We start from the raw sequence: 16,777 nt of genomic DNA, 5'->3' as shown, positions 1-16,777 counted from the left end.
CTAGGATGCTCTAAAGGCAACTCTATGATGCTCTAAAGGCAGCTCTAGGATGCTCTAAAGGCAGCCCTAGGATGCTCTAAAGGCAGCCCTAGGATGCTCTAAAGGCAGCTCTAGGATGCTCTAAAGGCAGCCCTAGGATGCTCTAAAGGCAGCTCTAGGATGCTCTAAAGGCAGCCCTAGGATGCTCTAAAGGCAGCCCTAGGATGCTCTAAAGGCAACTCTATGATGCTCTAAAGGCAGCCCTAGGATGCTCTAAAGGCAGCCCTAGGATGCTCTAAAGGCAGCCCTAGGATGCTCTAAAGGCAACTCTATGATGCTCTAAAGGCAGCCCTAGGATGCTCTAAAGGCAGCTCTAGGATGCTCTAAAGGCAGCTCTAGGATGCTCTAAAGGCAGCCCTAGGATGCTCTAAAGGCAGCCCTAGGATGCTCTAAAGGCAGCTCTAGGATGCTCTAAAGGCAGCCCTAGGATGCTCTAAAGGCAGCTCTAGGATGCTCTAAAGGCAGCTCTAGGATGCTCTAAAGGCAGCCCTAGGATGCTCTAAAGGCAGCTCTAGGATGCTCTAAAGGCAGCTAACCTTTTTGATCAGTTCATCTATAAACCATTTTGCAAATGGGTATTTCTATAAATAATGGGTGACATTGGGTTAAACATTTCAACATGATTTGCAACAAACATTTCATAGATGTTTATGCAGTGTACATAGAGGAATAAAAGTGAATTCTGTATATGCAAATTGCTCTTAACTCCAGCTATACAACAACATAGGTCTACTGTTGGACTATACATCCTTCAAGCAGGGTTCATACAGACATTGTCAAATTCAAGGACTTTCAGGGACTTTTTCAAGCACTTAATTGTAATTTTCACGGACCTCAATTTCATGCAATTGTTTTATTTATATATATGAACACACTATATAGGACACACTTCCCAAAAAGTATTGCAAAAGTGTAAATAAAAAGTAGGCCATTACCACTTTAAGAATAATAACTGTTTTAGACCTTGATATTCTAATTATTATTACATTCTAAAATATGTGAGAATAAACTGGAAATAGCCTGACCAAATAGATGGGATCCATGCATGGCAATTTTTCTTGACGCAGCTATATAGGCGACGCAGGCACACAATTAACGAGTGATTAGCGGTAGCATTAATCTCACCAGCGTTGTTTAATAATGAGAAAGTGACCAAAAGGCAGGTTTCTTGGTTAAGGATTTGTTTGGAAAGCCAAGTTGAAGCCAACATTAGATGTGGTCGTCCTCATAATAACCACACGTGGTTTCACCTCAACAAAGTAGAGTAATTATTCTACATCTTTTTATTTAACCTTTACTTCACTAGGCAAGTCAGTTAAGAACAAATTATTGTTCACAATTACGGCCTACCAAAAGGCAAAAGGCCTCTCATGGGGGATGGGATAAAAAAATATATATATATAGGACAAAACACACATCACGACAAGGGAGACACCACAACAATACGTAAAGAGAGACCTAAGACAACAACACAGCAAATCAAATCAAATCCTAGTTTATTTGTCAAGTGCGCCGAATACAACAGGTACAATACAACCTTACAGTGAAAGGCTTACTTACAGGCTCTAAACAATAGTGCAAAAAAAAGTATTAGGTGAACAATAGGAAAGTGAAGAAATAAAACAACAGTAAAAAGACAGGCTATATACAGTAGCGAGGCTATAACAGTAGCGAGGCTACATACAGGCACCGGTTAGTCAGGCTGATTGAGGTACTATGTACATGTAGATATGGTTAAAGTGACTACGCGTATATGATGAACAGAGAGTAGCAGCAGCGTAAAAAGAGGGGATGCGGGGGGGGTTTGGGGGTGCTCACAATGCAAAATGCAAATATGGTCCATGACAACACAGCATGGTAGCAACACATGACAACACAGCATGGTAGCAACACATGACAACACAGCATGGTAGCAACACATGACAACACGAGTGATGAACTTGCTGTCTCTGCCTGGCCAGCTCCTCTCTCTCCACTGGGTTTCTCTGCCTCTGACAATATTACGGGGGCTGAGTCACTGGCTTACTCGTGCTCTTCCATGCTGTCCCTAGGCGGGGTGCGTCACGTGCCAGGCTTTTTTTTCTCTATACTTGACTTGATTGGGTTGGGTCACTGACGTGATCTTGCTGTCCGGTTTTGCGCCCTCTCAGGCTCATGCGGTGGAGGAGATCTTCATGGCCTAAACTCAGCCTTATCTCAGGGTAGTAAGTTGGTGGTCTGTTGATATCCTTCTAGTGGTGTGGGGGCTGTGCTTTGGCAAAGTGGGTGGGGTTATATCCTGCCCGGTTGGGCCACAGTGTCACCAGACCCTCCCTGTCTCATTCTCCAGTATCTATGCTGCAATAGTCTGCTGGGGGGCTGGGGTCAGTCTGTATCCTACCTGGTGAAATTCTCCTGTCTTATCTGGTGTCCTGTGTGAACTTGAGTAAACATTACACTCACAAAAGTTCCAAAATAGTTAAGACATGTCAAATGTCATATTATGTCTGTATACAGTGTTGTAATGATGTGAAAATAGTTCAACTACAAAAGGGAAAATAAATAAACATAAATATAGGTTGTATTTACAATGGTGTTTGTTCTTCACTGGTTGCCCCTTTCTTGTGGCAACAGGTCACAAATCTTGCTGCTGTGAAATCACACTGTGGTATTTCACCTAATAGATGTGTGAGTTTATCAAAATTGGATTTGTTTTCTAATTCATATTGGGTCTGTGTAATCTGAGGGAAATATGTGTACATTTGGCAGGCAAGGAAGTGCAGCTCAGTTTCCACTTCATTTTGTGGGCAGTCTGCACATAGCCTGTCTTCTCTCGAGAGGCTGGTCTGCCTTTCGGCTGCCTTTCTCAATAGCAAGGCTATGCTCACTGAGTCTGTACATGGTCAAAGATTTCATTCATTTTGGGTCAGTCACAGTGGTCAGGTATTCTGCAACTGTGTACTCCCTGTTAATGGCCAAATAGCATTCTAGTTCGCTCAGATTTTTTGTAAATTCTTTCCAATGTATCAACTGATTATATTTTTGTTTTCTCATGATTTGGTTAGGTCTAATTGTATTGCTGTCCTGGGGCTCTGTGGGGTCTGTTTGTGTTTGTGAACAGGACCAGCTTGCTTATGGGGCTTTTCTCCAAATTCATTTCTCTGTAGGTGATGGTTTTGTTATGGAAGTTTTGGGAATCGCTTCCTTTTAGGTGTTTGTAGAATTTAACGTCTCTTTTCTGGATTTTGATAATTAGCGGGTATCGGCCTAATTTTGCTTTGCATGCGATATTTGGTGTTTTACATTGTACACTGAGATTTTTTTAGCAGAATTCTGCATGCAGTCTCAATTTGGTGTTTGTCCCATTTTGTGAATACTTGGTTGGTGAGCGGACCCCGGACCTCACAACCATGAAGGGCAATGGATTCTATAACTGATTCAAGTATTTTTTAGACAGATCCTAATTGGTATGTCGAATTTCATCCTTCTTGCCTTGTCTCTCGTTCACAGCTTTGTGGAAGTTACCTGTGGCGCTGATGTTTAGGCCGAGGTATGTATATTTTTTTGTGTGCTCTTGGGCAACGGTGTCTAACTTGAATTTGTATTTGTATTTTGGAACACCATTATTTTAGTCTTACTGAGATATACTGTCAGGGCCCGGGTCTGACAGAATCTGTGCAGAAGATCTAGGTGCTGCTGTAGGCCCTCCTTTGATGGGAACAGATCTAGGTGCTGCTGTAGGCCCTCCTTTGATGGGAACAGATCTAGGTGCTGCTGTAGGCCCTCCTTTGATGGGAACAGATCTAGGTGCTGCTGTAGGCCCTCCTTTGATGGGAACAGATCTAGGTGCTGCTGTAGGCCCTCCTTTGATGGGAACAGATCTAGGTGCTGCTGTAGGCCCTCCTTTGATGGGAACAGATCTAGGTGCTGCTGTAGGCCCCCCTTTGTTGGGAACAGATCTAGGTGCTGCTGTATGCCCTCCTTTGATGGGAACAGATCTAGGTGCTGCTGTAGGCCCTCCTTTGATGGGAACAGATCTAGGTGCTGCTAGGCCCTCCTTTGATGGGAACAGATTGAGGTGCTGCTGTAGGCCCTCCTTTGATGGGAACAGATCTAGGTGCTGCTGTAGGCCCTCCTTGGTTGGGAACAGATCTAGGTGCTGCTGTAGGCCCTCCTTTGTTGGGAACAGATCTAGGTGCTGCTGTAGGCTCTCCTTTGATGGGAACAGATCTAGGTGCTGCTGTAGGCCCTCCTTTGATGGGAACAGATCTAGGTGCTGCTGTAGGCCCTCCTTGGTTGGGAAGAGATCTAGGTGCTGCTGTAGGCCCTCCTTTGATGGGAACAGATCTAGGTGCTGCTGTAGGCCCTCCGTTGATGGGAACAGATCTAGGTGCTGCTGTAGGCCCTCCTTTGTTGGGAACAGATCTAGGTGCTGCTGTAGGCCCTCCTTGGTTGGGAACAGATCTAGGTGCTGCTGTAGGCCCTCCTTTGTTGGGAACAGATCTAGGTGCTGCTGTAGGCCCCCTTTGTTGGGAACAGATCTAGGTGCTGCTGTAGGCCCTCCTTTGTTGGGAACAGATCTAGGTGCTGCTGTAGGCCCTCCTTTGTTGGGAAAAGATCTAGGTGCTGCTGTAGGCCCTCCTTTGTTGGGAACAGATCTAGGTGCTGCTGTAGGCCCTCCTTTGATGGGAACAGATCTAGGTGCTGCTGTATGCCCTCCTTTGATGGGAACAGATCTAGGTGCTGCTGTAGGCCCTCCTTTGATGGGAACAGATCTAGGTGCTGCTGTAGGCCCTCCTTTGATGGGAACAGATCTAGGTGCTGCTGTAGGCCCTCCTTTGATGGGAACAGATCTAGGTGCTGCTGTATGCCCTCCTTTGATGGGAACAGATCTAGGTGCTGCTGTAGGCCCTCCTTTGATGGGAACAGATCTAGGTGCTGCTGTAGGCCCTCCTTTGATGGGAACAGATCTAGGTGCTGCTGTAGGCCCTCCTTTGATGGGAACAGATCTAGGTGCTGCTGTAGGCCCTCCTTTGATGGGAACAGATCTAGGTGCTGCTGTAGGCCCTCCTTTGATGGGAACAGATCTAGGTGCTGCTGTAGGCCCTCCTTTGATGGGAACAGATCTAGGTGCTGCTGTAGGCCCTCTTTTGATGGGAACAGATCTAGGTGCTGCTGTAGGCCCTCCTTTGATGGGAACAGATCTAGGTGCTGCTGTAGGCCCTCCTTTGATGGGAACAGATCTAGGTGCTGCTGTAGGCCCTCCTTTGATGGGAACAGATCTAGGTGCTGCTGTAGGCCCTCCTTTGATGGGAACAGATTGAGGTGCTGCTGTAGGCCCTCCTTTGATGGGAACAGATCTAGGTGCTGCTGTAGGCCCTCCTTGGTTGGGAACAGATCTAGGTGCTGCTGTAGGCCCTCCTTGGTTGGGAACAGATCTAGGTGCTGCTGTAGGCCCTCCTTTGTTGGGAACAGACCTAGGTGCTGCTGTAGGCCCCCTTTGTTGGGAACAGATCTAGGTGCTGCTGTAGGCCCTCCTTTGTTGGGAACAGATCTAGGTGCTGCTGTATGCCCTCCTTTGATGGGAACAGATCTAGGTGCTGCTGTAGGCCCTCCTTTGTTGGGAACAGATCTAGGTGCTGCTGTAGGCCCTCCTTTGATGGGAACAGATCTAGGTGCTGCTGTATGCCCTCCTTTGATGGGAACAGATCTAGGTGCTGCTGTAGGCCCTCCTTTGATGGGAACAGATCTAGGTGCTGCTGTAGGCCCTCCTTTGATGGGAACAGATCTAGGTGCTGCTGTAGGCCCTCCTTTGATGGGAACAGATCTAGGTGCTGCTGTAGGCCCTCCTTTGATGGGAACAGATCTAGGTGCTGCTGTAGGCCCTCCTTTGATGGGAACAGATCTAGGTGCTGCTGTAGGCCCTCCTTTGTTGGGAACAGATCTAGGTGCTGCTGTAGGCCCTCCTTTGATGGGAACAGATCTAGGTGCTGCTGTAGGCCCTCCTTTGATGGGAACAGATCTAGGTGCTGCTGTAGGCCCTCCTTTGATGGGAACAGATCTAGGTGCTGCTGTAGGCCCTCCTTTGATGGGAACAGATCTAGGTGCTGCTGTAGGCCCTCCTTTGATGGGAACAGATCTAGGTGCTGCTGTAGGCCCTCCTTTGTTGGGAACAGATCTAGGTGCTGCTGTAGGCCCTCCTTTGATGGGAACAGATCTAGGTGCTGCTGTAGGCCCTCCTTTGATGGGAACAGATCTAGGTGCTGCTGTAGGCCCTCCTTTGATGGGAACAGATTGAGGTGCTGCTGAGGCCCTCCTTTGATGGGAACAGATCTAGGTGCTGCTGTAGGCCCTCCTTGGTTGGGAACAGATCTAGGTGCTGCTGTAGGCCCTCCTTTGTTGGGAACAGATCTAGGTGCTGCTGTAGGCTCTCCTTTGATGGGAACAGATCTAGGTGCTGCTGTAGGCCCTCCTTTGATGGGAACAGATCTAGGTGCTGCTGTAGGCCCTCCTTGGTTGGGAACAGATCTAGGTGCTGCTGTAGGCCCTCCTTTGATGGGAACAGATCTAGGTGCTGCTGTAGGCCCTCCGTTGATGGGAACAGATCTAGGTGCTGCTGTAGGCCCTCCTTTGTTGGGAACAGATCTAGGTGCTGCTGTAGGCCCTCCTTGGTTGGGAACAGATCTAGGTGCTGCTGTAGGCCCTCCTTTGTTGGGAACAGATCTAGGTGCTGCTGTAGGCCCTCCTTTGATGGGAACAGATCTAGGTGCTGCTGTAGGCCCTCCTTTGTTGGGAACAGATCTAGGTGCTGCTGTAGGCCCTCCTTTGTTGGGAACAGATCTAGGTGCTGCTGTAGGCCCTCCTTTGTTGGGAACAGATCTAGGTGCTGCTGTAGGCCCTCCTTTGTTGGGAACAGATCTAGGTGCTGCTGTAGGCCCTCCTTTGATGGGAACAGATCTAGGTGCTGCTGTAGGCCCTCCTTTGTTGGGAACAGAAGCACCAGATCATCAGCAAACAGTAGATATTTGACTTAATATTCTAGTTGGGTGCTGCAGACTGTTCTAGTGCCCTCGCCAATTCGTTGATATATACAAGTATATCACAAAAGTGATTACACCCCTCACATTTTTGTAAATATTTGAGTAAATATTTTCATGTGACAACACTGAAGAAATGACACTTTGCTACAATGTAAAGTAGTGAGTGTACAGCTTGTATAACAGTGTACATTTGCTGTCCCCTCAAAATAACTCAACACACAGTCATCAATGTCTAAACCGCTGGCAACAAAAGTGAGTACACCCCTCAGTGAAAATGTCCAAATTGGGCCCAATTAGCCATTTCCCTTCCCAGTGTCATGTGACTCGTTAGTGTTACAAAGTCTCAGTGGTGAATGGGGAGCAGGTGTGTTACATTTGGTGTCATCGCTCTCACACTCCCTCATACTGACTGGTCACTTGATGTTCAACATGGCACCTCATGGCAAAGAACTCTCTGAGGATCTGAAAAAAAGAATTGTTGCTCTATATAAAGATGGCCTGGGCTATAAGAAGATTGCCAAGACCCTCTCTCTCTCTCCCGCACCTCCCGTCTCAACCTCTGAATGCTCGGCTATGAAAAGCATACTGAAATGTACTCCTGAGGAGCTGATCTGTTGCACCCTCTACAACCACTGTGATTATTAGACCCTGCTGGTCATCTATGAACATTTGAACATCTTGAAGAACGATCTGGCCTTTAATAGCCATGTACTCTTCTAATCTCCACCCAGAACAGCCAGAAGAAAACTGGCCACCCCTTAGAGCCTGGTTACTCTCTATGTTTTTTCCTAGGTTTCTGCATTTTGAGTTTTTCCTAGCCATCATGCTTCTACATCTGCATTACTTGCTGTTTGGGGTTTTAGGCTGGGTTTCTGTAGAAGCACTTTGTGACATCTGCTGATGTAAAAAGGTCTTCATAAATACATTTGATTTAATTTGATTATGTGCAAATACATAGTTTTGGCAAATCAGGAAATAATGTGTCAGCACATTTGGCTATTTGCCAAAATGATCCATTTGCACGTATTCCTTTTGGAGGTTGCGTTGCGAAATTCGATATCATACATCTATTTGTCACATACTGTAGTTTTTTAAAACCTGTGCTGTGACCTCTGTGTTCGTGTTGAAGGGACAGGATGTTCATCTGGATGTCCAGTTAAATTTAGAACTGCAAAAGTGCAATGCTTTTATGTGGAAGCTTAACAGTTTAGGCAACCTAGTAAAAATACACATATGGAGTCGGGACAGTCCACAACAGCACTGAGTTTAGTGAGGACAACTTCTCTCTGCTCTTGAATAACCAACCGGAAAGAGACAGTGGACTTTATGTATTTGTTGTGAGTGGTAAAAATACAAACATGTTGCAAACTATCAGATATCAGTTCGAAGTTGTTTTTTTTCTCTCTCTTTATTTAAGTACAGTGATAGTTATTAAGATAATCAATGCAGTTAAATTCAAACCCTGTCAGTAGTACGTAGTTACAGCAAATCCACACACAAGAGTGAGTTATGACCTAAATATCAAAGGTGACATACACTGAGTACACCAAACATTAGGAACCCCTGCCTTTTGCCCTCAGAACAGACTCAATTCGTAGTGGCATGAACTCTACAAGGTGTTGAAAGTGTTCCACAGGGATGTTGACTCCAATACTTCCCACAGATGTGTCAAGTTGGCTGGATGTCCTTTGGGTGGTGGACCATTCTCTATACACACAGGAAACTGTTGAGCGTGAAAAACCCAGTCGTGTTGCAGTTCTAGACACAAACTGGTGTGCCTGGCACCTACTACCATACCCCGTTAAAAAGCACTTAAATCTTTTGTCTTGCCTATTCAACCTCTGAATGGCACACATAAACAATTCAAGGCTAAAAAATCCTTCTTTTACATGTCTCCTCCTCTTCATCTACACTGATTGAAGTGAATGTATCAAGTGACAAAAAGTGACAATAAGGGATCATAGCTTTCACCAGGATTCTACATCAGTCTATGTCATGGAAAGAGCAGGTGTTTTAATGTTTTGAATACTTAGTGCACATGTACTCACGTAAAATAGGTCAGGTTGTTTAGACACTGGAGGTTTTTGTCCAATCAGGAATGTGGGAGTATTCCCATGATGATGTATGTGCGTTTGCGTGTACATACATACGTACGTACAGTATATGTGTACAATTCGTAGAATTAGTGTTTGTCCCCAAAAAAACGTTTGTATGTACAGGACAGGTGTGTGGTGGTGTGAGTCTAAAGACACATTGTGTGGGGCCCATACCCGGCCCTGTAGTCTCGGGGGGAGGAAAAGCACTTAGGCACTGTGGGGATAGTGTGTGCAAGTAGTTCTTACAAAACAAGTCAGGTCCTCATAGGAGTTTCTACGAAACTGTTTGTTCAAACCATTTGGACTTGTGACTTTCCCTTCCATATCCATAAACAAAGAGTTGCAGTCACCCTGCAATTAGCGTGGCTGTCAACCGGTCTATCCAAATAGTATGCTAGACTTTAAGCTGTTTTCTACACCAGAAGAAGTAGACGTTTAATTAGTCTCGACGTTCCAGTTCCTGAGTGCTCCAGATCCGTTCGAGGTCCTTCCAAAAATATGCAGTCTGAATCCAGAGCCCCCCAAAGAGGGTCTCATGTATAGTTGAAATTGGGAGTGTTTTGCAGAGTCACAAACTAAGTACAATTGATTTTGGCACCTCAGGTCAAATGTCTTTGTGATTTGGAGTATATCTTTGGAAAATCTTCTTTGGTTAGGCCCCAGCTACAAGAGTGTTACAGAATCTCTGTTCTGAGAGGACATATGTTTTCTCTAGAAGGTACATACAGTAGAACAGCGTGACACTGCAGTTTTGCAACATTGTATTGATATTTCGCCAGTATGCAAGTAGTTAGAAAGTTATCATTACTAGCTTTGGGATGCACTGTTTCCTGCATTACACAGAGAAGAGTGTGTGCTGGTATGTGCAGAAAAGATTGTGGAGGAGATTATGGATTTTTTTTAAAGGAAATAAGATACTGTGATTCCTCAGACCACTTGGTTGAGCAAACTTGTAAAATCTTCTTTGGTTAGTCTTCAGTTACAGAAGAGTTACAGAACTATTACAGCATCTTGTCTAGAAGGTACTTATACATACAGTATACTTGATACTACTACTATTACTGGGACGTATGAGGTAGTGTTGTGTTATTACAGCTTGATTTGACAATATAAGTGCGTAAGAAAAGAGGGATCTGCCTTATCAATAGTCGGAGAGATACTGTTGACGACTTCAGTGAAAAACTTATGGTATGTACTGTATCATATAGTATATTGAACTAATACTAATATTGAACATGCACCTCTGATGCATAGGGAAACAGAATATTGAAGTTGTACATTTCCAGCAATTTGATTGTTGATTATTATCCAATCTTTTGGCCAGGGTGACCGCAGAGATTTGAGAATATGACATGTCATTGCGACAGCATTGCTATGGCACTCTGAGACCAACACCCGCAGAGAACTCACAGCAAACACAGCAAACCCACTTTTGTTCAGCTACATTCTATCGCAAACTAGACTCGAAGGTCTAATAAGTCGTTTATGGGGAGAGATGTGTTAGATGCCAAGTTAATTGGTTTATGGTTTAGATACTTGGTGGTTTAGATACTTGCTCCTCAGGCTCAACTATTATAATCTTATTCCAGTATGTGTTAGACTACCCAGTCTGGGTTTTGTAGAGTGACACGGCTGTGTCTTGTCTGTGCATTGTATGTTTTAGCATGTCTCTGTCTCCAGTAATTTGTGTATTGAAAGCTTCACCTTCTTTTGCCGAGTGTGTATGCACCTGTCTTGTTTGTGTGTATACTGTTCTCTGGAAGTAAAATACAAACAGAAACTGATCCTGTGAAAGCCTCTGAAAGTCTATAAATTGCATTCGACAGAAAGATTTTGGTTGAAATAATATTTATCAATATGAACATGCTATAAATGATTTTCTTCAATTACAGGTAAACATGCCCAGATGATGTGATTAATAACTTACAATGATCTCCATATGGGTACACTTATTACAGTCTTGGTATTTGTCATATGATTTAGATTATGGTATTTGTATTTTCTAAGACAATGTATTCATATTGTATGTATGCATGTATGTATGTATGTATTCATATATACATTTTTGTCACCAAGATGGCGTAGTAGTCAGATGTCTTTTGTCCTCGTCTTGTCGTGTCCCGTATATATATATTTACAACTTTCTTCGCATACCTTTTTATATATATTTTTTATTTTCCATAAACTCATCTTCAAAACACTCTCCTGCAAACCGCCTCACCAATTTATATATATAAAAAAAGAAAGTATTATTTACCTCAAATCTGTAATCCTCCATAGAAGCTAACCAGAAGCTAGCCAGAAGCTAACCAGAAGCTAGCCAGAAGCTAGTTAGCTTCTTTACTGGCTAATCGTTAGTATATTCAGCTAACCACGGTTTGTGGTCATCAGATATTTTTATTTTTTCTTGGGCCTCTATAACTATATATATATATATATATTATTTTTTTTGCAAATTGGATTGATCCCCTCACGGAACCCCACTAATCCTACCGACGGAAACACACAAGGTGGCTAAAAACAGACCTCTATCCTATGCTAGCTTGCTACTGATGGCCCGGCTAGCTGTCTGAATCTCCGTGACCCCAACCAACCTCACTACTCACTGGACCCTTTTGATCACTCGACTAAGCATGCCTCTCCTTCATGTCAATATGGCTTGTCCATTGCTGTTCTGGTTAGTGTTTATTGGCTTATTTCACTGTAGAGCCTGTAGTCCTGCTCACTATACCTTATCCAACCTATTAGTTCCACCACCAACACATGTGATGACATCTCCTGGTTTCAATGATGTTTCTAGAGACACTATCTCTCTCATCATCACTTAATACCTAAGTTTACCTCCACTGTATTCACATCCCACCATACCTTTGTCTGTACATTATACCTTGAAGCTATTTTATCGCCCCCAGAAACCTCCTTTTACTCTCTGTTCCAGACGTTCAAGATGACCAATTCTCATTGCTTTTAGCCGTACCCTTATCCTACTCTTCTTTTCCTCTTGTGATGTAGAGGTGAATCCAGGCCCTGCAGTGCCTAGCTCCACTCCTATTCCCCAAGCGCTCTCTTTTGATGACTTCTGTAACCGTAATAGCCTTGGTTTCATGCATGTTAACATTAGAAGCCTCCTCCCTAAGTTTGTTTTATTCACTGCTTTAGCACACTCTGCCAACCCGGATGTTCTAGCTGTGTCTGAATCCTGGCTTAGGAAGACCCCCAAAAATACGGAAATGTTCATCCCAAACTACAACATTTTCAGACAAGATAGAACTGCCAAAGGGGGCGGTGTTGCAATCTACTGCAAAGATAGCCTGGAGAGTTCTGTCCAACTATCCAGGTCTGTACCCAAACAATTTGAACTTTTACTTTTAAAAATACACCTCTCTAAAAACAAGTCTCTCACCGTTGCCGCCTGCTATAGACCACCCTCTGCCCCCAGCTGTGCTCTGGACACCATATGTGAACTGATTGCCCCCCATCTATCTTCAGAGCTTGTGCTGCTAGGCGACCTAAACTGGAACATGCTTAACACCCCAGCCATCCTACAATCGAATCTTGATGCCCTCGATCTCACACAATTTATCAATGAACCTACCAGGTACCTCCCCAAAGCCGTAAACATGGGCACCCTCATAGATATCATCCTAACCAACTTGCCCTCTAAATACACCTCTGCTGTCTTCAACCAAGATCTCAGCGATCACTGCCTCATTGCCTGCATCCGTAATGGTTCAGCGGTGAAACGACCTCCACTCATCACTGTCAAACGCTGTGAAACACTTCAGGGAGCAGGCCTTTCTAATCGACCTGGCCGGGGTATCCTGGAAGGATATTGATCTCATCCCATCAGTAGAGGATGCCTGGTTATTTATTTATTTTTATTTAATGACTTCCTTGCCATCTTAAATAAGCATGCCCCATTCAGGAAATTTAAAACCAGGAACAGATATAGCCCTTGGTTCTCCCCAGACCTGACTGCCCTTAACCAACGCAAAAACATCCTATGACGTTCTCCATTAGCATCGAACAGCCCCCGTGATATGCAGCTTTTCAGGGAAGCTAGAAACCATTATACACAGGCAGTTAGAAAAGCCAGGGTGAGCTTTTTCAAGCAGAAATGTGCTTCCTGCAACAATAACTCAAAAAAGTTCTGGGACACTGTAAAGTCCATGGAGAATAAGAACACCTCCTCCCAGCTGCCCACTGCACTGAAGATAAGAAACACTGTCACCACTGATAAATCCACTAAAACTGAGAATTTCAATAAGCATGCTTTCCACCTGGCTACCCCTACCCCGGTACAAATCTGTCATTCTGCCCCTGAACAGGCAATTAACCCACTAGGCCATCATTGAAAATAATAATTTGTTCTTAACTGACTTGCCTAGTAAAATAAAGGTAAAAATAAATGTAAAAAATTCTCCTTCTCCCAAATCCAGTCAGCTGATCTTCTGGAAGAGCTGCAAAATCTGGACCCCTACAAATCAGCCAGGCTCGACAATCTGGACCGTGTCTTTCTAAAAAATTATCTGCCGAAATTGTTGCCAGCCCTATTACTCGCCTGTTCAACCTCTGTTTCATGTCGTCTGAGATTCCCAAAGATTGGAAAGCAGCTGCGGTCATCCCCCTCTTCAAAGGGGGGCACACTCTTGACCCAAACTGCTACAGACCTATATCTATCCTGCCCTGCCTTTCTAAGGTCTTCGAAAGCCAAGTCAACAAACAGATTACCGACCATTTCGAATCTCACCATACCCTCTCTGCTATGCAATCTGGTTTCAGAGCTGGTCATGGGTGCACCTCAGCCACGCTCAAGGTCCTAAACGATATCTTAACCGCCATCGCTAAGAAACATTACTGTGCAGCCGTATTCATTGATCTGGCCAAGGCTTTCGACTCTGTCAATCACCACATTCTCATCTGCAGACTCGACAGCCTTGGTTTCTCAAATGATGGCCTCGCCTGGTTCACCAACTACTTCTCTGATAGAGTTCAGTGTGTCAAATCGGAGGGTCTGCTGTCCGGACCTCTGGCAGTCTCTATGGGGGTGCCACAGGGTTCAATTCTTGGACCGACTCTCTTCTCTGTATACACCAATGATGTCACTCTTGCTGCTGGTGAGTCTCTGATCCACCTCTACGCAGACGACATCTATATACTTCTGGCCCTTCTTTGGACACTGTGTTAACAACCCTCCAGGCAAGCTTCAAATCCATACAACTCTCCTTCCGTGGCCTCCAATTGCTCTTAAATACAAGTAAAACTAAATGCATGCTCTTCAACCGATCGCTGCCTGCACATGCCCGCCTGTCCAACATCACTACTCTGGACTGCTCTGACTTAGAATACGTGGACAACTACAAATACCTAGGTGTCTGGTTAGACTGTAAACTCTCCTTCCAGACCCACATCAAACATCTCAAATCTAAAGTTAAATCTAGAATTGGCTTCCTATTTTGCAGCAAAGCATCCTTCACTCATGCTGCCAAACATACCCTTGTAAAACTGACCATCCCACCAATCCTCGACTTCGGCGATGTCATTTACAAAATAGCCTCCAATACCCCACTCAACAAATTGGATGCAGTCTATCACAGTGCCATCCGTTTTGTCACCAAAGCCCCATATACTACCCACCATTGCGACCTGTATGCTCTCGTTGGCTGGCCTTCGCTTCATACTCGTCGCCAAACCCACTGGCTCCATGTCATCTACAAGACCCTGCTAGGTAAAGTCCCCCCTTATCTCAGCTCGCTGGTCACCATAGCATCACCCACCTGTAGCACGCGCTCCAGCAGGTATATCTCTCTGGTCACCCCCAAAACCAATTCTTTCTTTGGCCGCCTCTCTTTCCAGTTCTCTGCTGCCAATGACTGGAACAATCTACAAAAATCTCTGAAACTGGAAACACTTATCTCCTTCACTAGCTTTAAGCACCAGCTGTCAGAGCAGCTCACAGATTACTGCACCTGTACATAGCCCACCTATAATTTAGCCCAAACAACTACCTCTTTCCCTACTGTATTTATTTTATTTCATTTAAAAAAAATATTTTGCTCCTTTGCACCCCATTATCTTTATTTCTACTTTGCACATTCTTCCACTGCAAATCTACCATTCCAGTGTTTTACTTGCTATATTGTATTTACTTTGCCACCATAGCCTTTTTTTGCCTTTACCTCCCTTATCTCACATCATTTCCTCACATTGTATATAGAGTTGTTTCTTCTGTATTATTGACTGTATGTTTGTTTTACTCCATGTGTAACTCTGTGTCGTTGTATGTGTCGAACTGCTTTGCTTTATCTTGGCCAGGTCGCAATTGTAAATGAGAACTTGTTCTCAACTTGCCTACCTGGTTAAAAAAGGTGACTTTTTTTTTTACAGTATATGACTTGATATTTACTATCATCAGGTCATTCAGCTGCCACCATTTTTATTTGATTTTAGATTGAAAAAAACTAATGGAAACCTGCGAAATGTGGTAAAGAAAATAAATACTAAAATCCCCTTGAACCTCTCACACACTAGAACATGTGGTAGTAGTAATTCATACAAAATTGACTAGAAGGCCAGCATCCAGGTGTCGCTTCTTCACTGTTGACTTTGAGACTGGTGTTTTGCGGGTACTATTTCTCTAAAGTTTTGTGCAGAAATTGAGCATTTCTCTTTTGCCAAGGTAATTCATTCACCTGTAAAAAAAGCTGATTAAACAGCATGATCATTACACAGTTCATCTTGTGCTGGGGACAATAAAAGGCCACTTTAAAATGTGCAGTTTTGTCACACAACACAATGGCACAGATATCTCAAGTTTTGACAGAGCGTGCAATTGGCATGTTGACCGCAGGAATGTCCACAAGAGCTGTTGCCAGAGAATAGAATGTTAATTTATCTACCATAAACCGCCTCCAATGTCGCTTTAGAGAATTTGGCAGTACATCCAACCAGCCTCACAACCGCAGACCACGTGTATGGAGTCGTGTGGGCAACCGGTTTGCTGATGTCAATGTTGTGAACAGAGTAACCCATGGTGGCAGTGGGGTGATGTTATGGGAAGGCATAAGCTATGGACAATGAACACAATTGCATTTTATCGATGGCAATTTGAATGCACAGAGATACCGTGACGAGATCCTGAGGCCCATCGTCCTGCCATTCATCCGCTGCCATCACCTCATGTTTCAGCATGATATAATGCTCTGCCCCATGTGGCAAAGATCTTTACAATTCCTGGAGGCTGAAAATGTCCCAGTTCTTCCATGGCCTGCATACTCACCAGACATGTCACCCATTGAGCATGTTTGGGATGCTCTGAATTGACTTGTACGACAGCGTGTTCCAGTTCCCGCCAATATCCATCAACTTTGCCCAGTCATTGAAGTGGAGTGCGACAACATTACAAACGCCACAATCAACAGCCTGATCAACTCTATGCGAAGGAGATTTCAGGCAGTCTTTGCAAACAGCTCTTACACTAAAAGGACATTATCATTTTCACAATTTCAAGGTATTATTCCAACTTCAGCATGGATATATACAGTGGGGCAAAAAAGTATTTAGTCAGCCACCAATTGTGCAAGTTCTCCCACTTAAAAAGATAAGAGAGGCCTGTAATTTTCA

The sequence above is a fragment of the Oncorhynchus keta genome, chromosome 15 (assembly GCF_023373465.1).
Source record: "Oncorhynchus keta strain PuntledgeMale-10-30-2019 chromosome 15, Oket_V2, whole genome shotgun sequence".
Lineage (NCBI taxonomy): Eukaryota > Metazoa > Chordata > Actinopteri > Salmoniformes > Salmonidae > Oncorhynchus > Oncorhynchus keta.
Note: the sequence above shows the minus strand (reverse complement) of the source record.